Source organism: Nuphar pumila, chromosome 4 (assembly GCF_984573655.1).
Source record: "Nuphar pumila chromosome 4, dmNupPumi1.hap1.1, whole genome shotgun sequence".
Lineage (NCBI taxonomy): Eukaryota > Viridiplantae > Streptophyta > Magnoliopsida > Nymphaeales > Nymphaeaceae > Nuphar > Nuphar pumila.
Genome location: NC_143252.1, coordinates 32,666,795 through 32,691,039, shown reverse-complemented (window position 1 = coordinate 32,691,039; position 24,245 = coordinate 32,666,795). Strand labels below are relative to the sequence as shown.

General features: G+C 36.0%; 1 long non-coding RNA gene across 6 annotated transcripts; it reads left to right on the top strand.

Annotated features, from left to right (window-relative positions):
• Positions 1–13,230: 13,230 nt before the first annotated feature.
• Positions 13,231–21,481, top strand: LOC149839881 (uncharacterized). Of its 6 annotated transcripts, none has more exons than XR_016431369.1 (8): positions 13,231–13,366; positions 17,040–17,094; positions 17,273–17,368; positions 17,680–17,783; positions 17,901–17,979; positions 18,172–18,231; positions 18,352–18,432; positions 18,529–21,481. It is a non-coding gene; the product is annotated as an uncharacterized LOC149839881 (long non-coding RNA). The 6 variants fall into 6 exon arrangements; XR_016431364.1 differs by having other exon boundaries at positions 18,318–18,432; XR_016431365.1 differs by lacking the exon at positions 17,680–17,783 and having other exon boundaries at positions 18,318–18,432.
• Positions 21,482–24,245: the final 2,764 nt, after the last annotated feature.

The following is a 24,245-nucleotide window of genomic DNA, read 5'->3' as shown; positions in this document are numbered from 1 at the left end:
TTTTTGACTACCTTAAAACACATATGAGCATGCCAAAATCACATATAGAGTTTTTTTACTGCCTTAGAACATATATCATTCATGATAGAATCATATATAAAGTTTTTTGCTTTGCCTGCCCTAGAGCACATATGAGCATGATATAATCACATATTCAATTTTTTGACTGCCTTAACACACATATGAGCTTGATCGAATCATATATATAGCTTTTTGTTTGTCTTAGAGCACATATGAGCATGCTAGAATCACATATAGAGTTTTTCTAGCTGCCTTAGAACACATATGAGCATGATATAATCACATATAGAGTTTTTTTACTGCCTTAGAACACATATCATTCATGATAGAATCACATATAGAGTTTTTTGCCTGCCTTAGAGCATATATGAGCATGATAGAATCACATATAAAGTTTTTTTACTGCCTTAGAACACATATGAGCACATGATAGAATCACATGTAGTGTATAATTTATTTCAATATATTTTGTTTATCAATACTGACTGTTCTTTTCTTGTGTAGGTTGCTAGCGATAATCAGCGTAGCAGAGCTGAAGGAACAGATCAAGGCAATGAACAAGAAGACATACAAAATCTTGGCGATGATTAGATTAATGTGTTGAAGAAGTTCTATTTTTTTTGTTTCAAAATTATAATTGTTGAATTGTAAATAATTAAACTTGTTAATTTTAAAGTGAAATGATTAATTTTTGTAGATTCCTTTTATATAAAATTTTAAGTGTACTTTGTTTTTTATTTACAAGAAATATAAATTGTACAAGAAATATAAATTATAGCATTCTCGATATTTAATTTTCAAATAATTTTTTTTACTTTTTTCGTGTTTGTGAAGGATTAGCGACGGATTTTTCCGTCGCTATACAGATAAATCTAGTGACGGCTTAGCGACGGACGTAAATCCGTCGCCAAGCTGAGGTCACCGTTTAGTATCGGCGGATTTGCGACGGAATCCGTCGTTCATTATTCTGTCGCAATTAGCGACGAAACGGGCGACAGATTTATTTCATCTCCAGTTAGCGTCAAAAAATTCACGACATAAGCTATCCGTCGCCTCTTCGTCGCTAATCCGCCGCTAACCCGCTTAGCGACGGAATGAGGTCGTCGCTAATCCAGTGCTTTGTTGTGGTGTTTGATGTTTGGTTTTCCATAATATGTTCTGATTCTGTGGGAAAATCTGGAATGCTTTTATAATTTTGGATGGTTATAATCTGTCACATAGGTGCGCGGGTGTGGCTGTGGCGATACGACACTTTAAAAAAACTAGGGTGCAGGGTGCGAGAGGGTATATATATATAATCTTGGACACACCTGGCTATGTATACTTAGAATGATTCAAAGCGTTGTGTTTTAAGGTTTTAACACTACAAGAAAAATGCCGAAGATATCCGTCGCAAAGCCATTGCAAATTTGTCGCTGAACTGTTTAGCGACTGATATCGTCCATCGCAATTTGTTGGTCGCTAAATAGCGACAGAACTGATCCATCACTCTTTGCGACAACCATGATCTATCGCGAGTCCATCGCTAAATAAGCACGGATTTGGTTTTGCGAAAGATACATATCCATTGCTAATCCATCGTTATTTTAGCGACGAATTATATTTTGTCGCAAAACCAAATATTAGCGATGGATATTATCCATCGCTAATCCATCGCAAAAAATTTAAAAAAAAATTGTTTAAAATTTAAAAATGATCTGACAAACATGTTAATTACATAACTAGAAAAGAGAACCGACAAACATGTTAATTATATAACTGCATCCAACATGATTTGTTTGCTGTTCACAAATGTCAAAACAAGTGCTTAAGAAAAGTAAATGATCTCATTTAAGAGGGTGAGATTGCACACTGCCAATGAGAAAACCATTTCTTAAAGTTGAGTTTTGTTCAAATCATCAAAGTAAGTGTGCTCCATTGCCTTCTTTGCAGAGATTCTTTTTTAGGGATCATATTGCAACATGTTCTGTAGATGTTAGAGCACACATGTAAGTCAAAAAGTTAACATGAACTTATTGATCTAAAAGAAAAAAAATGGAATGGGGCATATAATACCTAGAGAGATCCAAGCCAACAGGGTCAAGATCAAGAACTACTATTAATAAACTCTTTGGCTTCCATTATGAGTATTCATGCCAGTTTTTTAGTGCACTTACACCAGGCCACACCTCTTCATTTGGAGTTCCCAGCAACCTACAACCAAAAAAAATAATTTCCAGTTGACCATTTGAAGCAATGCAGTAGTTCATATAGAAGGAAAAACTAATAAAGTTAAGGGTCACTACAAGAAAAACTCTAATTAGCGACGGAAATTTGCGATGGATTTTTTTCTTTGCCAATTTACGATGGATTAGCTAGAGAAAACTATCCATCGCTAACATTTGAGTTATTTGCGGACTTAGCAACAAAAAAATTCCAGCGGGAATCCGTTGCGAATTAGCGATGGCAAAATTTTGTCGCAACTTCCTGATAGCTCAACATCAGAAATTTTCTATCGTTACTCTGTCGCACATTTGCGATGACGTTTGCGCTGAAATGTTTTTGTCACTAATCCGTCGCTAAATTTCTCGTAAATCCCTAATGCAAGCCCCCTTTCCCTTTCTGTTTTGTTAATCACCCGACCGCTGCCCGTCGTCCTGCTCTCGCCCGCCTGTCGCAAGATGACCTCCCGTTGTCCGACCATCGCCCGCCCGCCGCCAGGCAACCTCCCGTCGCCTGCCCGACCAGTGCTCGTCGACCTCCATTGGCCCATCCAATCGACGCCCATCGACCTCTCTTTCCCCGTCCTGTTCTCTCTCTCGTTGCTCCCCCTCTGGATTTTTCGATGAGCCCCGTCCGCAGGTAACCATTCCTCTTTCCCCTATGGTGTAGCCTCCCTCTTCCCTCTACGGTTTCCAAAGTGCCAGCAGAGGCCCGACAACCTCTGTTGGGCCCTCCCCACCCCTGTGTAGTCGACGGGGGTTGGCAAAGGCCCCGATCGCCTCTGCCAGACCCTCCCCTTGCCCTTGATCTCTTTGACAGGACATGGGGCTCCGTCCCTATCATCTTTTTCTCTGGCAAGACAAAGGGCTTTGCCCCTGTCCTTTTTTATGCCGACAGGGACCTCCTGTCCTCTTGACTTTGCCGACAGGGCCCCCCCTGTCTGTTGTAAGAGAATAATCGACAGGGGGAGAATCCCCTTGCCCTTTTGTTTTCCTTGGCAGAAGTGGATTCACCCTCCTCTCCTCAATAATTTTGACAAAGGGCAAAGCCCCCTGCTCCTTGTCTTTTTTTCTCACCAGAGGGCGAATCCTTATGCTAGAAAATTTTGCCCGGCAAGGGGCGGATCTCCCTACCGAGAAATTTTGCCTCGGCAGGGGGCGAGACCCCCTGTCTCATGATTGATACCGGAGGGGGTGAGATCTCCCTGCCTTGACCTTACTGTCAGTAGGGGCAGCGCCTCTGTCTGTCTCGCTTTCACCAGAGGGTTGTATCTTACTATCTGGGCTCGTTTCTGACAGAGGGCATCACCCTCCTTGTTATCGAGTAATAAACTTCATTTTAACATAGTGTCGCTTGCAAATTTCTCAACGAATCCTGCTTATGCCCCGCCACCCATGGTAAGTAAGTGACAAAAGCAATGCAAATCGGGTAAATACTCGTGGTAAGTAAGTGATGCATGTGCATCACATGTTATTTAATTTCTTGGATGCAACACTTTTCTGTTCACACACTCACTTAGTTGTGGATATCTAGGACTGCTTTGATGGAGTTTGTAGATCATGTTGAGCATGATTTTAATGTATGAAAATAGAAGTGTTCTTATTTTTGGAGTTCAGATTCCATGCTAGTCATGGTAGTAGTTAGCGGGATATTGAAGCGTGTTTACTGCATGTATATGTTTGACATTATTTTGATATGAATGATTTGAATATATTGCAATGTTTGATGTGATTGTATCCATGCTTGAATGAAGTTACTTTCAATTTGATTATGACTTCCATGTGAAATTGTATCATGAAAACATGCTTCAAATGAATGTATCGTGTTATGAATAGTTGGCACATGAAAATATTAAGTTATCAATGCATGCATCATAGTTCTTGTGATTGTATGATTATATATATATATATATATATATATATATATATATATATATATAATGTGTGTGTGTGTGTGGTATATATCAAATCATTACATCTACCACGAATGCATGATAAATTTGATATTTTCTTCATCATAGCATTTTGATGATTCTCTTTTAACTGGTTAGGATAATATTCGTAACATCATACGACAAAATGACTGCAAACTGTGAATGAATGTACCGTAGGATAGTTGACAATGAGGTATCGCTTGAATATATGGATGGTGTTGAAAGTTTTATTGAATTTGCAACGACAAATGTCAGTACAGTGGATCTCACAGGTCAGATTAGGTGTCTCTTCAAGATTTGTAAGAACAATTGATTTATAGAACCTCATGGCGTTAGACATCACCTATACAAAAAGAATTTTGTGAGTGATTATCAGAATTTGACGTTTCATGGTGAAGAGATTAAGAACAATTTTGAGGCACGGGTGAATGTGGTACACGATAATTCATATATGAATTTGATATTTGATGTCGCAGGACCAAAACTAGGTTCTACTATGAGTCTTAGTGATGTAACAACTGGGGTAGAGGAAGAAGCACCAAACGATGCAGCTAGTAGATTTTATTATTTACTTAGAGATACTGATGAGCTACTTTGAAATGGTTGCGAGAGTCACACTATCTTGTCTGCAGTTCTTCAACTACTCAATTTGAAGTCCGAGTTTAATTTGAGTCAATCATGTTTTGACCATTTGTGCTCTATTGTGAAGAGTATGTTGCCCAAAGATGAGACATTGCCATAAAATTTCTATCATGTGAAGGTTATGATCAACGCTTTAGGTATGGGGTATCAAAAGATAGATGCTTGTCCAAATCACTGCATATTATATTTCAAAGTCAGGAAAATAGCAGATCATGCCCGTCATGTGGGCATCCTCAGTTCAAGCCAAGGACAAGAGACAATGATAACACAAGGTCAAAAGAAGTGTCATACAAGTCGCTCTACTACTTCTCTCTCACCCTTAGATTGCAACGATTGTATATGTCTTCGAGGACAGTTAAACACATGAGATGACATGCAAATAAAGATCGACATGATGAAGATAAGATCACGCATCCTGTTGACGCGGAAGATTGGAAGCACTTTGATCGTACTCATCACACCTTCGCAATGAAAGCGAGAAATGTTAGGCTCAGTTTATGTACAGATGAATTTAATCCATTTGGGGGTAGATTAACTTCATACTCGTGTTGGCCAGTATTTGTAACTCCATACAACCTTCCTCCAAGCTTGTGTATGAAGCGTCAAAATCTTTTCTTATCTCTATTGATTCCTAGTCTGACTTCTCTGGGCCAAAATCTTGATGTATATTTAAGGTCATTGATTGATGAACTGAAAGTATTGTGGGATGACAATGTTCTCACGTACGATGCCCACAAAAAACAAAATTTTAATATGAAGGTTGACAATCAGTTACTTTCCTGCATATGATATGTTATCTGGTTGAAGCACACATGAGAAGTTGGCATGTTCGTACTGCATGGAGGATACAAAATCTTTTAGATTGACGCATGGAAGGAAGTCATGCTGGTTTGAGTATCACTGTCGATTTCTATCCAATGACCATCTGTTCCAATAACAAATGAATGTGTTTTGAGAAGGCACAACTGAAATAATAGAGTTGACTTACTTAGGCATAAATAATAGGGTAACTTTATTCAAGTGTCATTGGTTTTATTCCACTGCAACAAGCATCGACAAAGCCTCAAGCATTGTGGAGGTGAATCATAAATCAATGTTTGGAACATATGAATCATTCATATTAGCCTCGTAAGCTCAACAAGTTTACTATACTTCATATCAGAGTACAAAGAAGTTAGATAAAAATGAATGGTGGGCAGTTTGCAAGGTGAAGTCCAAACTATACCCCAAGTATGATCAGTTACAGGAAAACAAGTTAACTTAAGAGAGTGATTACTATCAATCAGATGATATGTATGACTTCTCTTATGGTCACGATGTTGTGCATGGTATGCATGTCATATCTTCATTGGTCGATGCAACATTCATGGAAGAATGTGATCCAAATGATATACCAAGTGGATGGGCAACCAATGAAGAAGAAGAAGAAGATGAAGAAGAGGAGGAGGAGGAAGAAGAAGAATATGAAAGTCAAACAAGTGATGAGGAAGAATTCTCGAGCTAGTGAAATAAATCTTGTAATACAAACCTCTATTTGATGTGAATGATTTAAATGCATTGAAATGTATTGCAATGACTTGAATGATTTGAATGTATTGCATGATATTTTTTATTTTTTGATTATGTATCTTCGATACATATAGCGTTATGATTTGTATATATTGTAACATGTTTGAATGATTTGAATATATTGCAATATTTGATGTGAATGATTTGAATTATTTGAATGTATTAAAATATATTGCAATGATTTGAATGATTTGAAGGTATTGCAATGTTTGAATGTATTGCATGACATTTTTTATTCTTTGATTATGTATCTTTGATACATATAGAGTTATGATTTGAATGTATTATAACGTGTTTGAATGATTTGAATGCATTGCAATATTTGATGTGAATGATTTGAATTATTTGAATGTATTAAAATGTATTGCAATGATTTGAATGATTTGAAGGTATTGCAATGTTTGAATGTATTGTATGACATTTTTTATTCTTTGATTATGTATCTTCAATACGTATAGAGTTATGATTTGAATGTATTGTAATATGTTTGAATGATTTGAATGTATTGCAATATTTGATGTGAATTATTTGAATGTATTGAAATGTATTGCAATGATTTGAATGATTTAAAGTATTGCAATGTTTGAATGTATTGCATAACATTTTTTATTTATTAGAATATGATCCATAAAGGTTATAGTGGTTGATCACCTAGTGATAACCAGTCTCAACCTTCATCTTCACGGGCTGCTTCGATAGGTATATCATTTAACTAATTGTATACTTGATTAATTTAAATGCGTGTTGTGTGAATTTCTAACTCATTTTTCTACAGATGATGTTTTGCCTGCACATGACCCACCTACACCAGTTGTTTATACAAGTCACGAGACAACTGAATGTAGGGTCTTCTTAGTCTGACACAAGAAGACTTATTCAAATAGTGTATATCGACAATTGATCGCAAGTATTTCATTTTCACTTATCCTATACTTATCTTATAAATATTGTATATTGATAGTTAATGTATATCAATTCATGTGCAGTGCGAAGTTTGAGACAAAAGAAGTAATACGAGAGATTAAGAATTCACTAGTTCAACATCTACCAGAACTGGTCGCTCAATGGAAAGAGTACCTGAAGAAGGTGTTGGATAGATTGTAGTTCTCATTCATGGTATACAATCTTTTTTTATAGTTAATGTGTTTCATATTTAATTTTTTGTTATAGTCATGTCTACTAACTTTCTGAAATTATTTGTAGGCTTTGAATCGCTTCACGACTATGATAGAGGAGCAAGACACGAGGAAGGTGTGGCAGAAGGTGACTGTCAGTCGATTTGCAGACATGCTGCATAATATAAAGACTGCAGCAAGAAAAGCATCTGACAGGATAGATGATCCACTGCAGTGGAAGTGCCATGACCCTCCTACTATCAGGTCAGATTTTTGGGATGCAATATGCGACAAGTGGGTGGAGCATGAATTTTGAAACCGCTCAGCGAAGGCTACACAAAACCGAGTGAAGATGCTCGATGCCCATCTACACACAGGTGGATCTAGGACTTTTGGGAGCCATCTGAAGAAAATGGTAACTCATCAATATATATATATACATATTGTCAATTTTATAAGTATTGTTGTATACCTATTAAATAATTCTTTTATCATTTAACTTCACAGGAAGCAGAAAAAGGAGGCATTGTGCCATAAAAGGATGTGTTTGTTGAAACACATAAACGTAAGACCTCGGGAGAGTTCGTATCAAAGAAAGTGAGAACAATAACGATATATATTTATTGTATTAATAAACATTGTAATATACAAGTTATCATAAAAATTATAATTCTTAATTATTAATTCATACTGTAATCATTACTTTGTAGGAGTCATATGAGCAACAGATGGTAGAGCAATATGGCGATGACTCCACTCAACATCCACCTTTTGATCCTGCAACATGGGTGACTGCAACAGGTGAACCCAAAAAGGGTTGTGTGTTCGGGTTTGAGAGTAATATGAACACCTCACCAGTCGTTATCTCCTTCAGTCACGGTTCACAGAGTTCTCTCGCCAGCGTCAGCTCCAAGCATCCGACAGACCCGCCTAATTCTTGGGATGGTGTACGCCAGCTTGTTAAGGACACAATGCATGACTATTTACATGAAACAATTTCTGACGTTGTCCGTAATGAGTTGTGCAACTTTTTTTGAGACAGGGGAACTTCGTCCGCAGGTGCCTCTCAGGTATGAGAGTTTCATGTGATGTATTACATGTCGTTAGATTTCATGTTACTTTGATTGCCTTAACTTAGGTGCATTGCATATAATTTATTTCATTATATTTTGTTTATCAATACTAACCTTTCTTTTCTCTTGTCGGATGTTGGAGATAATCAGCATAGAGGAGCTGAAGGGGCATATCGAGACAATGAAGAAGATGACACATAGAATCTTGACAATGATTAGATTCATGTGTTGAATTTATTATACCTTCTTGTTGTTTCAAAAGAAACTCTTTGTAAATGTTCACTTGTAAATAATTAGAACTTGGCGAGGATTATAGTGGATCGATAAATTGTTTTAGTTGTTTTTTATATGTATTTTTTATGTGTACTTTGTTTTTTATACAAAAAAAATATAAATTGTATCACGAGAATTTTTTCTCGATATTTATGTTTTAAACAAATTTTTTTAATTTTTTTTATTGTTTGCGATGGATTAGCGACGGATAAGGGACGAATATTAATCCATCGCAAAAGTGAATCAACCAATGTTTTTTGCGACGGATTTTAATTCGTCGCTAAGTCCATCACTACAATAGCGACAGATTTTAATCTGTCACCAAACCAAAATCTTCGTATATTAACAACGACCTTGCAACAAATCATGGCATTCGCTAATTTGTCGCAAATTAGCGACGAAATTTATGACAAATAGTTTTTGTCGCTAATTAACGACTATAATTTTGTGATGAAAATTATCCGTTGCTAAGTCGATGCTAATCCGTCGCTAAACTATTTAGCGACGGATTGACGTCGGATTGAGGTTGTCACTAATCCATAGATTTCTTGTAGTGGTGAGCTAGTAGAACTTGAATATGTGCAATAGTTGTTAAAGTTCAGAGTCTTCTGGAAAGAATGCTTTATTTGTAACAAGCTTAGCTGTAACATAATTTCAATCTTTATGTTGTTGAAATAATAATAAACATGTAATTGGAAGAATTCATGTTAATGAAAATTTGGTTGGTTAAATTTTTTTAACTTGCTTTAGGCCTTGTTGAATCAGATATAAATCACGTTAAGGTTTGAAATATTTTGAATTTAATTGAAAAAAAGAAAAAAGAGCAATTTCATCTATTCACAAAATTAAAACAGGGACGCTTTGTGCTAGATGCGAAAATCAAACTTTTCTTTTGGGAAATTGTTAAAATATTAGCTTTATGATAATTTTTATTTCACACAAATATATATTGCCCTGAATATATTATTTTTCAGTGGAAAAAGTCATACCTGCCAATTCCAAAGACCGGTATGAGCCCAAGACTCAGGAATGATTACGTCTCCTATTTGAGGGCTTGGATTTGCATTGCATGCTATCCCAAAATGCACAACCCCTTCAATTCTAAATAAACTCAGTAATAGTTGGGTAGTTATGCCTGCATTAAGCTGTAAAAGAAAAGCTATGGTATCATAGTAGTAGAATTTTATATTTCCTGTCAAATACAAATTGCAAAAAAATACATTACCGTGCTCAATCCTGTCATGACCACAATGACCTTCTTATCTCCAATTGCACCAAATCTAAACCTTCTACCTAAAAAAAAAACATTATACACCATCGAAATAACAGATGACTATGAAATTCTGCACTTTTTGGAGCTCTCTACAGATGATTATGGAAGAATTCATGTAAAGTTAAAAATTTCTTCTCAAGAATTCATGTGAATCTATAAGGAGTCACTAGAAAAATCCAAACATAAGTTGAAAGTAAAAAAATGAACACTGAAAAAGCTGTGACTGAAAACATAATTGTCTCAATCATATCTAGCAGAGAATCATTTACATGATCAACAACTGATGAACTAAAATGCACATGAAAGCACCTGAAAAAGATATAAATCTTCCATGTTTTATGGAATTGCTCACAAGAAAATTGAGAAGGAAAGTATATGACAGGTTTCATGGACCTAAAAAGCATTGTTGTATGTAAATGGATTTGCACTTTTAGTTGGCAGTGGGCCCAGTACATGAGTTGCATTTAATCTTAAGTAAGCTAACCTTGGAGTGTTAAATTCACCATTTAATAAAATAAAAAAGGGTTTTAAACTACTTCAAACAACTAGACTATGAAAATTGGTTACCTGTATTTTCTTCATTACACTTGCATATGCAAAGCCGAAGAAGATTATCACAATTCAAAAGCTTATTTTGATGCATGGTCCTTGGATATGTCCACCTGTACAATCTCTTTATAAAAGCAATCTATTTAGAGTAGAGAAGGATCACCATAAACATGGTGTGAAAATTCACAAATGACAAAAATATTTAGTCACAAGTAAAATACCATAAACAATTAAGAAGTACCAAAAGAAAAAATTCTTGGTAACATGTGAACTGACATATTATTGATTTTAAATAAATGTCTCAGCCTGGAGAAATACATACTACATTCTGCTAATAAGTGTTTGCACAAATTTATCCTATTACACTTTGAATGTGGAAATGAGTACATATTCCACAATGCATAAAGAAGACAAGACAAAAGAAATAAGTCTAGAAGTACTTACAGACTCCATTTGGTACAGGTTGCACCATGCTCAAATTAATAAATAGCAAGATGTTGAACCAATAGAGCTCCATTTGGTACAGGTTGCACCATGCTCGAGCTTGATCTAGCTCAGTAGGTTTTTAATAATTTACTTGTAAAATTTCCAGGTCTTTGAGGGTTCTTTGGTCACATACTGGTTTATAAACCCCAAACTAGATATGAGTCTGCTTAACACTCAAATACCAATTACCAAGAGTCCAACCCAATAGGCCCACTTGGTGGGTTGCCAATGCTATTGGGTCAATTTTTTTTCTAGAGGAATTATCAGGTATCATTGGGTGAGACCCAACCAAAAGACAACCCTACATAGATTTTACTTTTTCTAATGGCTGCTCAACAAGTATACATTACTGGGTCCTTAACAAACCTAGGCCAGGCATGAGCTTGGAAGTCAAAACTAAAGGGGTTAAAACTCTGCTCAATTACTAAATAAGAAGACTCCAGTTGAGCTGTTATTGAGTCAAGCCTGAGTATCTAAAAGGAGTTTTGACTAGTGGCCCACCCTTAGTAGTGAAACACCCATATGAGTTTACTAAAGCCATGAAATAGTGAACCACTATAAAAATGCACACACACACAATGAAAAAGAAAAGAACAAAACCTTGAGAAGATATATGCTGCATATAGGTGGAGAAATTACCATGAAGCTCAGTCGGTTGCCAACATTATCAGTCAATGTAGGGCTATTCCAAAAAGTAAGAAACAAAGAAAAAAGGAAAATACAAAAAAAAATTTATTTTGGTGAAACAACACACAACCATTCTTCACAAATGTTGTATAAGATTCTATAACTGGTAAGGGTCGGCTTAACCCCAGCTTTCTATTAAAAAAAACCTAGCACATGGGGATACAAACATCAAACCCTATTCATTATCAACAACCATGAGGAAAAACTTCTGTATATACTTTTGCACCCATTGAAGCCTCCACATACGCTCAAATGGTGTTTTGTGTGGGCTCTCCAAAAATGCAGCACATCTGATATCATTCACTTGATTTCTGCATAAAAAGGGTTCAAAATTACAACAAAACTATTTTCTATGGAACACAATCAAGAAATAGTCTAACTATATGTAACAATAGATGAACATAAGAACATACCTGAGATGATGCTTCCTGCACATGCCGCAGGAGGAGGAGGAGGAGGAGGAGAGAGAGAGAGAGAGAGAGAGAGAGAGAGAGAGAGAGACGAACCACTCTTGGGCGACATGCACCTCACACTCAACGGAGCAGGCGCCGAGCTCCTTGTGGTCATGCAACTCCGGATCGATCGCGAAGATCTTCACGATCTGATCGACCACCTTCCGCGATGACGACAACGACAATGAAGGCACCTCACATTCACCGAGTGGGGGGAGAAGCAGGGGCGGGAGAAAGAGATTGTGCCCTAAATGGGCTTTTTCATATCGCAAATTAGCGATGAAAAATTTTCGTCGCACAATCCGTCGCAACTTAGCAACGAAAATTTTTGTCACGAAATTGGTCGCTAATTTGCGACAGATTAGTAAAAAAAAAATTTCTATCGCTAATATGTGCTTAATTTGGACATATTTTGAGACAAGATTTTTCCATAGTTAATCTGTCGCTAAGTAGCGACGGATTGTGCAACGAAAATTTTTTGTCGCGAATTCTATAACTAAATTCAATTTTACATACGATTAGTTTTCTCTAGCTAATCTGTTGCAACTTTGCGACAGATTATTTCTATCGTAAATGTCCATCACTAATTAACATTTTTCTTGTAGTGTAAAAGCTAACTTAGTTACTTTATTTATCAATTTATCTTGTCTATTTTAAGGTTTTTATTTTAGTTTTCTTTCATTTTTCTATTTTCAGTATTTTTACTTATTTTTTTTAAATTTTTATTTAATTATTTATATATTACTGAGATATTCTCGAGATTTATCCATTTTTCAAAATCTCTATGAGAAATTACCTTTAACAGTACAGGTGACTATGGTTGAAACTAATCGGGATCTGGAGAAAGAGAGAAACAGATCTGGATTCGAATCTAGCTCAGGTCTAAATGGACCCCAATAAGACTTGGGTCCATTCAGACCTTATCATAACACCTGGTTTGCGCCAGGTGTTATGAGAGAGAGAGAGAGTGTGTGTGAGAGAGAGAGGTGCTCTCGTATGTGGTGGCAGTGGAGGCATTGCTGACCATCGTAGTGATGCTGCCTTGTTTCTCCCTCCAGCATAGACTGAAGAAGAGGAAGAGAGGAAGCCAGGTACACATCCCCCTCCTCCTCCTCCTCTCTCCACTGCCTCCATTTCTTCTTCTCCTTCTTCTTTCTTCTCTCTCGTTTCGTTTCTTCCCCTCTCTCTGGTTTCCCCCTATCCTTATTTCACACTCTCTCTGGTTTTTCCTCTCGTTTTTCAAACCAGATAAATGTTGAAGAGGGGAACCTAGAGAGAGGGAAATTTAGAGGGGAGAAGATAAGAGAGAGAGGGAAGATGAAAGAGAGTACGAGAGCGAAAGGGGAAGACGAGGGTTTGGGGAGCGAGATTAGGGAGAAAAAGTTGAGGGTTTCAATGGGGGGCATTTTGCTTTTTTCTCTCTCCTGTTTGCCACACTAGGTGCGGCACCCATGCAAGGGCCGTTTTGCCAAGTCCGTTGACATAGGTTATGATTATCCATATATGGTTCATAATAGAAAAAGGATAAAAGGATTTCAAAAAAAGGAAACATGTTCTAAGAAAAAATGGACTCTAGAAATTATATAAAGATCCACTTTCATATATTTTTTAAATATTTGCTATAAATTTTATAATTTTGAGGTTTTTGTTTTCCATTTTAAACTTTATATCCTATGTTGGAATTTACAAAAATTTGAACCGGCAGGAATTTTTTTTTTTGCTGTTTTTCCTCTCAGATTCGAAGGCATATCCAAACATGTGATTTGAAATTTGAAAATGTAGAATTTTGAAGCTTAGCGTTTAAATGAAATGATTGGATGCGACCGATATCGACATAAATGAGATAAGTTGGAAAATTGCTAAGACACAATATACAGTATACAAATATCCCAATTTTATCCAATTTGTCCAGGCTAGTGAGTACACCCAAACGATCCATAAACTTTCTAAATTCTAGATTTCAATTTGTTGTATTAAACCCAATGTTGTACTCTTTGGTTTGTGGCTACACCCAAGTAGGGCTAGTAAATGAACTGAGCAGCTCCACTCGGCTCAGTTTGTCATGAACACATTCGTGATCGGTTGGTATAGCTGGCGAGCCGAGCCACAAGCAGCTCATTTAGCTTAAATGACTTGAGCACGAACACTGGGTGTTCGGTTCTGCTCAGCTTGGGAGAGCTAGTATAGATAAAAACATATATTTTTATGTATAATATGTATTTTAAGTGTAATACATATATAAAAAGAATAATGCATTATATATATATATATATTCCATGTATAAATAGCATGGAATGTTTTTACACAAGTCAACTCATGTTTGTCTTGTCTCATTCAGGGATGAGTGGAGTCGAGCTCAAGCTTGGCTCTGCTAAAAACGAACATGAGCCAAGCCACAAGCTCAATCCACTGGTAAACAAGTCGAGCCTGAACATGCCCTGTTCGGTTCGTTGGGCTCGTTTACCAGCCCTAACCAAAAGTTCAATAGGTGGTGTTTGAACGTGCGCCATGTGGGACACCGTGGAAGCACGAAATGCCGTCACAAACAAACATCTATGGAACAGTGATTCGCCGTTCCATCCCCCTGTTATGCCGAGAACAAGATGGGGGGAATGCTCTAAAAAAAATGGGCGGGGAGTAATACCCCCCTGCAACACCCTCCAATCATTCCTTTTCCCTAACCCTTTTCCTCCTCCTCTCTCTCTCTCTCAACTCCTCAACGAGCCTTCCTCCGACAAGCCTTTCTTCAGTGCCTCTGTGAGCATCCCTTCGTTGTTCTCTCCAAGCTTCCTTTTGGCATCCTCTCTGGGCTTCCCTCTGGCCTAACCTAGGCTGTAGGTCTCTCTCTCTTTATGGCTCAAGCTGGAAAAGGACCTCAGAGACGCCCTTACGGCCAGAGAAGGGCCGACCCTCTCTCTCTCTCTTTCTTTGTGTTCTCTGACTCTATGCAATTTTTTATGATAATTGTCAATTAGGTGCATTTGTTTTTGGATTCTAGTTTCGTTTTAAGCTTGGTGTTAGATTCTTTGTTTACATTTGAATTATTTGTACTACGAGTGTGATTTTGTTCGTGTGTACATGTGTCAATGATGACAATTCCAAATGCCTTCTTAAGAGCTATCGCCTTCACTGGGCTTGAGAGCTAGTGCTGCTAATTCTTCCTTGAATGTAATGATTAGTTTTGTTTCACATTGTGTTTATGTAATTCTTTGAATGTAATTCTTTCACAATGTGTTTATGTGCCATACACTGCAATGATCTACAGTGTCCTTATGGTCGTTTGTTATGGATGCTGGATCGCTAAGTAGCTACAGAAAAAATCTGTCGCTCATCCATCACTAAGTTGTGATGGATTTTGAGATATAATGTTTTCGTCGATAATTAGCGACAAAATATTTCTGTCGCTAATTCCAATTTTAGGGACGACTAGTTTTCTCTAGCTAATTTGTCGCAAATTTGCGACGAAAATAATTTGTTGCAAATTTCTGTCGCTAATTAACATTTTTCTTGTAGTGCATGATGGGTTTTTTCTCACACATTCAATCTATATTTCTGTATCAGCCATATGCATCTTCTTTTATGGGTCTCATCCAGACCCATAAATGTTCAATATTTAGTCACATTATTATTAGTCGGGTTTCATATGCTTTAATTTGTTTTTTATTTTTTCTAATATGAATTCAAACCCAAACTTTATCCTCATTTTCCTACCCACGATCCTCATTGCCTTGTCTTTCAAACTCCCAGAATATTTCATTTTAGTTATTCTAGCCTGATCTAACATGCAGTCAAATAAATAGTCTATTTGGGGTGTACTCCATTGTATTTATCTACTTGGTTAGCATGCACTTTTTGTACTTCACTGATTATAGCATCTCCCATATTAAACACCTAGCATTTACAAGTATAATTTTGTCATAACAATAATAAAAAATAATAGAATCACGAATTAAGCATAACTACAAATAAATATGCACAATACATTATCATAACCTTTAATTTCAAAATAATTTTAATTATAAACACTACTTACATTCACAAATACATGTGCAAAAGGAAGTGACTGAATCTACTAGACAATGAATGGTCGTATTGATTGCTTTCGTTGGAGTTTCTAAGCTACCAATCAAGGATATTTTCATTAATCACGAATAATAGAAGAAAATATGAGAACTCTCTCCCCCTTTCCCCCGTAAAAGCCCTAATCGAGCCTTCTCTCCCCCCCATTTCATTTTGTTCTTTCACTGCCACCGTGACGCCTCCTCCCCTTCCCCTTGTCCGCAGTTGGCCAGAGCCGGGTGCTAGCGCTTGCACCATTTCATTTGGTCTTCAGCTTGAAGAAAGAAAAGAGTTCATGTTTTCTTATTGAGTGAGTTGTTTAGAACAAGGGCTTCCTTTCTTCGTTTCTATCTTCTCCCTTTTAGCCTCTTTTATTATTATTATTATCTGGGTGTGTGGGAGATTCATGAAGGTGTGTTACGAAAACTTTGGTTTCTTTTCTCATTCAATACTATGATTATAATGAGTCACCCTTTTCCATTTTGGTAGATTTTTTTTTCTGTTTTTTCTTTGCGGATTTTTTTTTGCAACGTCGCTCCATCACCAGATGTTCCAGGGGGATCTGCCTGTCACACGCTTCTCACCATCTTCTTTCGAAGTTCCTCTATTTTTTTCCTCTTTTTTTTCATTCAATATTGTGGGTATAATGGTTCGCCTGTTTTGATTTTGATGGTTTTTTTTTGTGGATTTTTATTTTTGTAGCAGAACATTTCAAGGGGCTCTGTCTACCATCAGCTTTTCACCATCATTCTCAACGAAGGTATGTTGTGGAAGTTCCCCTAGTTTTTTTATTAAATATTATGGGTGTAATGCGTCACACATTTTGATTTTGCTGGACCATTTGTTTCTATTGCTTTTCTCTGTGGATTTTGTGGTGAATTAAGTAGCATTGATTTCTTGTGAATTAATGTATTGTTTTTTTTTTTGTATTACTGTAGGAAAATGAAGATGGTGTTGACTTATCTTTTGTTGGGGTTTTTAATTTATGGCATGTGATGAAGCTGAAAGAATGATGAAATGCCCAAATTTGAGTGGTTGGTGGCCTTTTGTGGTGTTTGATACGGTTATGTGAAGGGTGCATATGTTTTCTTTTTGTCCATTCATTGAGATATACAAATTTTCTCTTATTTAGCTATGAAGTTGCTAAAATTGAAAAAATTTGTTTATTACAATTTGAACAAATAAATTGTGTTTTTATTTGAGGACATTTGGTTTAGTTTTTGAAGCCTTTTTTGGTATAAAATAATTTAAAATGGGGCATCAAAAGCATCAGAAAATCACATTAATAACATTTCTTGTTGATGCTTTTTTGTTCAGTTGCATAGTAACTGCTCTCCATATTCAGGAATTCAATATCAAAGGTGTATCCAGCTATGTATATTGAAAATGTTACAGACCTTGTGTTTGATGATATTGCTCCTTAGGACCTTGACTTTACATCATTTCAAGGTGATCAATAAGATTTGCTTCTAGGCTTCAAGGAAGTTCCACTGGGCTTGTTGAAATTTCATAGTTTTTATTTTTATGTATATGACATGGTCACCTAACTGATAATGCACAATACAGGCTTGGCAGAAGCAGGACTTATCTCAAGCAAACTTTCGTGTGAAGGGGAGCAAGATAATTTTTTATTTTTCCCTAACAGGTAGCTTACTTGGTATCTCATAGATATGGTCCTTGTCAATGTGCATTTCTTGTAATATGCACCTGAAGTTCATAAAATAGGCTAGATGATATAACAGTCTTCTTTTTTCTTTATTGCATAAACTGATGTGTCTTTTGCTTCCTAACTTTTTCCTTCCACCCAAAAATGCATTACAACCCTCTTTCACATCAGGACTTGGTGAGTTGGAAGATGGCGGTTGAGAAACGTCAGCTCCCAGAAGTTGATAAAAAGGTTATTCTTATTCAATATCTAGTTATTTTAGTAGCTCAGATTTTTATGGAGGTAGAAAACTTAAGCTTTGCGTTACTTGCTTTCAGACCCTTTATCAACATTCTGGTTTCATTGACATAGATAGAATAAGTCCAGATGCTTGGCTTGCTCTTATGGCTGATATATCTGCTGGAGAACAAGGGATAACAACACTTGCTTTTGGTATGAAAATATTCATTCAATATTTATATGTAAGTAAATGCTTCATTCAAACACTAGAAAATACACTTTGACTCTCTTTTTGTTGTCTAAACATAGGTTATACAAGATTATTTCAACCCGATAAACCAGTCACAAAAGCACAAGCTGTTATTGCTCTTGCTATTGGTGATGCTGCAAAAGTTGTTATCGAGGCCCTATTAACTATTTGAGCTTCTCAAGTTCTGTGTGGTTTTTCTTTCTTCATCCTTCACTTCCACTAAGTAATAGACCCTTCAGTGTTGATTGTTCTCTGAGAACAACTCTTCCCTGTAAAAATGTCCCTTGTGTTTCTTTATTCCATTTTTTGTTAAAGATCTTTTTTTCAGTTACAACTAAGCATCTAGTTTAGTGATATGTAGATTATCATTTTACAACAGTAAATATTTCAGGGCCCATTCAATATTCTCTGAGGAAATTTATTTTTCAGTCACAATCACTATTATATTGAAATATTCTTCTTCCAAAGTGATGATAGACTTCATGAACTAAAGGTGAATGCTTTTTTCCTCTGGGCACTTCCAAGTTTCAGCTTTTTTTTGGATATGGTTTTGAGTAGGATTACTTATATTAGGATATTAAAAATGGAGAAAACTTTATTATGGAAAGGGATTTTAGTATTTTTTGAAATCATGAGTACAACACGGCAACTTTGCAGGCAGTCATTGGTCCTAGTATTGTTGTTAGCAAGGGACATTTAACTATGTATTATTGTGGATCTTGTCAACTGGTTTTAGTTGGTTGTTAGTCCAGAACATCAGATGATATTGATAGGTGCATGACCAACTTAGGTAATTGAATATGGAACTATCTGTGTTTGTATCTTCCTCTCTGTGTGCACAGTAATATTATAGTTTAACGGATAATCACAATTTTTGACTTTTTCTTCAATTCATCACAATTTTAAAAGATTTCTTCCCAAAACAATAAAAACTCAAATAAATTGTATAATGCAAGGAAGCGGCTCACTGAAGAATGCAAGGAAGTATACACAGCTTATATAAATTGTATAACGAGAAATTATTTCTCGATATTTATATTTCAAACAAATTTTTTTTTTAATTTAGCAATGGATTATTGACGGATAATATCCATTGCTAATATTTGGTTTTGCAACAGAATGTAATCCATCGTTAAAATAGTGATGGATTAGCGACGGATATGTATCTGTTGCAAAACCAAATCCGTGCTTATTTAGCGACAGACTCATGATGGATCACGTTCGTCGCTAATCCGTCGCAAATTAGCGGCATATCAGTTTTGTCTTTAATTAGCGACCAAAAAATTGTGACGTACGCTATCTGACGCTAACCCGTCGCCAATCTGTTGCTAAACTGTTTAGCGATGGATTAGCAACGGATAGCGTCCATCGCTAATCCACATTTTCTTGTAGTGATGAAAGAATTATCAAAAGCCTAAAAAATGAAGATATTATGAACATGCTTTCAAGATTTATGAGGAATCAACTACTATAGGTAACTATAGGATCATCCAATCAAAATAATCACCACCACCATGTCCTATAAATGCAGTAGAAAAAATCAACTCATTATCACAAGCTTATGGTGATGAGACACCCATGAATAGTCCACCACTTAGTATGCCACCCATGAGGCAACCGAGTAAAGAAAATAGCAAAAATCGCAGTGATGATTAAAAAGTAGACGTGCTAGATATCATTTCTATGTATGTGCAATCCCTCATCGATGAATCCCCTTACCAACTGACATCAAAATGTAGTGTTGTATTAAATGAAATGATGAATAATTGTCAGACTATCTCACGCACGTGAAGGCATTAGACCTACTGGTACCCTTGGCAACACAACTATATTTCTGAGCTTAGATTCAAATGCAAGGATTGAGAGTGGTTGGACTATAATTTTTCTCTCAATATTTGGGTATGCATTTGCATATATCGTTAGTTAAATATCAATTTTCTTTATTATGCCAGGTTTCTGTTTATATTGATTGTTTAATGTTATCATTGTGTTAAATATTCAATATTGCTATATGCATGTTAAGACTATGTTGATATAGATTATATATCTTAATGTTGATAAATATGTGCATATTCTTAGGGTTTGATATTTAATTTTTATAGCTTGATATATATTTCTTAGTTTTTCTGCATGTTATTAATGTTTATTGCATGATTATATTTGTATATGCAAAAGTATAATGACACCTCAAGAAGAACTTGTTTACTTACTCACTATGGTGGTGATGATAATTTTCATACGTAGTTTGAGAATGACAAACACTACAAGAAATCTAAAGATTAGCGATGAATGGTATCTGTCGATAATCCATCGCAAATCTGTCGTCAATCCGTTTAGCGATGGATTGGCGACGGCTTAGCGATGGATAGCATTCGTCGCAATTTCCAGGTCGCTAATTAGCGACAGAATTGATCTGTCGCTAATTTGCGACGGATTAACGAATGCCATGATCCATCGCTAAATAAGGACTGATTTGGTTTTGCGACAGATACATATCCATCGCTAAGCCATCGCTAAAATTTCAAAATGAATATATTTCTGTTGCTAAATTCTGTCAACCAATTAACGACGACTTAACAACAGATTACATTCCGTCGCAAGTGCCTATGTTTTCTTTCGGCCAACCCATTCTGTTGAGGAGTTTTAGGACAAGACCTTTGGTGGACAATTCCATGATCCTCAAGGTATACTTTAAATTGATTGGAGAGATATTCCCCTCCAGAATCACTTCTAAATATCTTTATATTACTGTTGAATTGATTCTTGATCATTGAATGAAATGTTTTAAAACACGAAAAAACTTCATGTTTGAACTTAAGAAAATAGATCCACGAATATCTGGAAAAATCATCCACAAAAATGCCATAATAAAAAAAGCCTCCTTTTGAAGCAACAGGTGCGGGTCCCCAAACATCCGAATGAACAATTTTGAAAGTTTTAGAAGAGAACATAGTTCTTTGCTCAAAAGGCAAACTTTGCATTTTTTCGAGAATACAATCATTACAAGAAAAAGAACTTTTACATAGGTCTTTAGCAAAATGTAAATAAGACAACTTGGTGATATTAGGATGACCAAGTCTCTTGTGCCATACATTTATATCTTTGTTTTTGGCCACATTACAAAAATATTTTGGAACTTGAAGAAATTCCATATAGTATAAGTCTCCTTTTCTAAAGCCTTCCCCAATCAATTTCCCGGACCGACGATCCTGTATTAAACATTTATCACAAGAAAATTTAATATCGCAACCATGGTCCGAGAGTTGAGAAACAGAGAGAAGGTTTAAGTTTAGTTTAGGTATAAAACTAATTTTTGGAATAAAAAAATCTTGAGTTTCAAAATTACCTATTCCTTTAATTTCAAGAGAGGTTCCATCCGCAGTGAAAACAAAGGAGGGAGAAACATTTTTTGAGTAATCGGAAAGTGAAAACATGTTTGGGGACATATGAAAAGATGCACCAGAGTCCAAAAGCCAAGAGACTTTACCTGGAAAAGATGAAGTAGACAGGGTGGCACCGGAGGTAGCTCCCTTGAGAAGAGGTTGAAGGGCTTCCACTATTTGATTTAAAGAGAGTGACCCAATTGATGATGCCTCCTCCTTTTGTGGTACACCGGTGGTAGCCATAGCAAGAAGCTTTTTCCATTTGGGATATATGGGTTTGATATGTCCGGCTTCTTTACAAAAATGACAAATAATTTTGCTATAGTCCCTTTTTCCTCTTTGCCCACCATTTTCACCTTGATTTTGTGGTTTAAAATGAGGGGAACGATAGGTTTTAACATTGTTCCCGGGTCTTGATACGACATTGACCTCATTGTTTTCTTCATGATTACAAGGAACCACAAAAACACTTGATCCTTGCTTACATAAACTCATACGAGTCTCCTCACCACTTAATTTGGTAAGTACATCTTCAAGAGAGGGAGGAGTAAATGAGGATAGAAGAGAAGACCTTATTTGCTCAAATTCGGGCCTTAGCCCATTCAAGAAATTGAAGAATCGATCTTCTTCAAGTTGCTTGTGACGGAGTTTAATTGCCTCTCCACTCCATTTTGGTTCAAGCATGGCAAGCTCGTCCCAAATGGAGGAAAGATCGGGAAAATATTCCCTAATAGTCATTTCACCTTGAGCAAGAGAGAGAGCCTTCTTTTGAAGATAATACTTATGAGATAGATCCCTCGATGTATACATTTTCTCAAGATAATGCCAAGCTTCCGATGCCTTTTTGAACTTAATAATATTGGCATTAATCTTAGTTTTAACGGATGAAAAGAACCAAGAAAGAATCTTGAAATTCTTCATTTCCCATTCATCGTGCTTCTTAGAATACTCTTCAAGAGCTTTAACCCTTTCTTCTCCTTCAAGAATCTTGTTTTCACTTCCGTTAACCACAGTTATTTTGGGTTCCGGTTCCGGAAGCGCAAGATCCTTCTAAAATATTTGAGAAGCAAGATCCACCACTCCAACCTCTAAAGATCCGAAGGCACACTTTTCGAGGTACTTGAAAAGAAGAGAATCCCACAACCGTCTATCACCAACCAAGCTCTGATACCATGTGAAATTGTCTATGAAGAGACAATACGCATACAAGCACAAATACTTTATAAAAGAAGTGCACGAAAACACTCTCACAACACTTGAACAAAATACGCAAAAAGCGTAAAAGTAATAAACATGCAATAATGCATGTATTTCATAAAAAAGAGTAAATGCTTGAGACTCTCAAGCTTAAGAATTACAAGGGGGAACACCCCTATTTATACAAAGCAAAAGGGTGCAAAGGGGGGGCTCCCAAAGGAGTCGTTGGGGAGCCCCCAACGGTCACATTTGTGACCGTTGGCCCCCCCCCCCAACGACTCTATTGGGGGACCCCCAATGCACCTTTGTGAAATATATAAAAAAATGGAAAAAATAAAATAAAGAAATGCAAAATATAAAAATAAATTACAACATATTCCTAAATGGAATATACGCAAGATTACAAGAATACCCTTTTCAGGTAAGAAAATAAAATATGTATAAATATATATATTTATATATGTAGAGATACATATAATATATTATATGTATATGTATCTCTAAGTATATAAGTATATATATTTATACTTACAACAAGGTTTTGGAGATACATTTTAACAAAAACATCGTCTAATTCAGTTTTTGAGACAGATTAATATTCGTCCCTGAACCATCGCTACATTTGCGACGAATATTAGCGATAAAAAATATATGTCGCTAATTCGTCGTAAAATTTTAAAAAAATAAAATAAAAATTATTTGAAATATAAATATCGAGAAAAAAATTTCTTGTTATACAATTTATATAAACTGTGTATAAAAAATAAAGTACACATAAAAAAGACATATATCAAGCAGGTGCAACAAATTTAGCACAAGCTATAAGTGAAACAAATTTAACAACCCACTGTAATCCTCGTCAAGTACTAATTAGTTACAAGTGAACATATACAAAGAGTTTGTTTGAAACAACAAGTACGTGCAACAAATTCAACACATGAATCTAATCATCGCCAAGATTTGGAGCATCATCTTCTTCATTGTCTCGATCTGCCTCTTCACCCATGCCTGCATCAACTCCTCTATGTTGATCATCTCCAGCATCCTACAAGAGAACCAAAATGCTAGTATTGATAAACAAAATATAATGAAATAAATTATATGCAATGCACCTAATCTAAGGAAATCAAAGTAACATGGCTGAATGACATATAGACTAGCAATAAAGTGAAGAACATTAAAAGAATTCAGATATG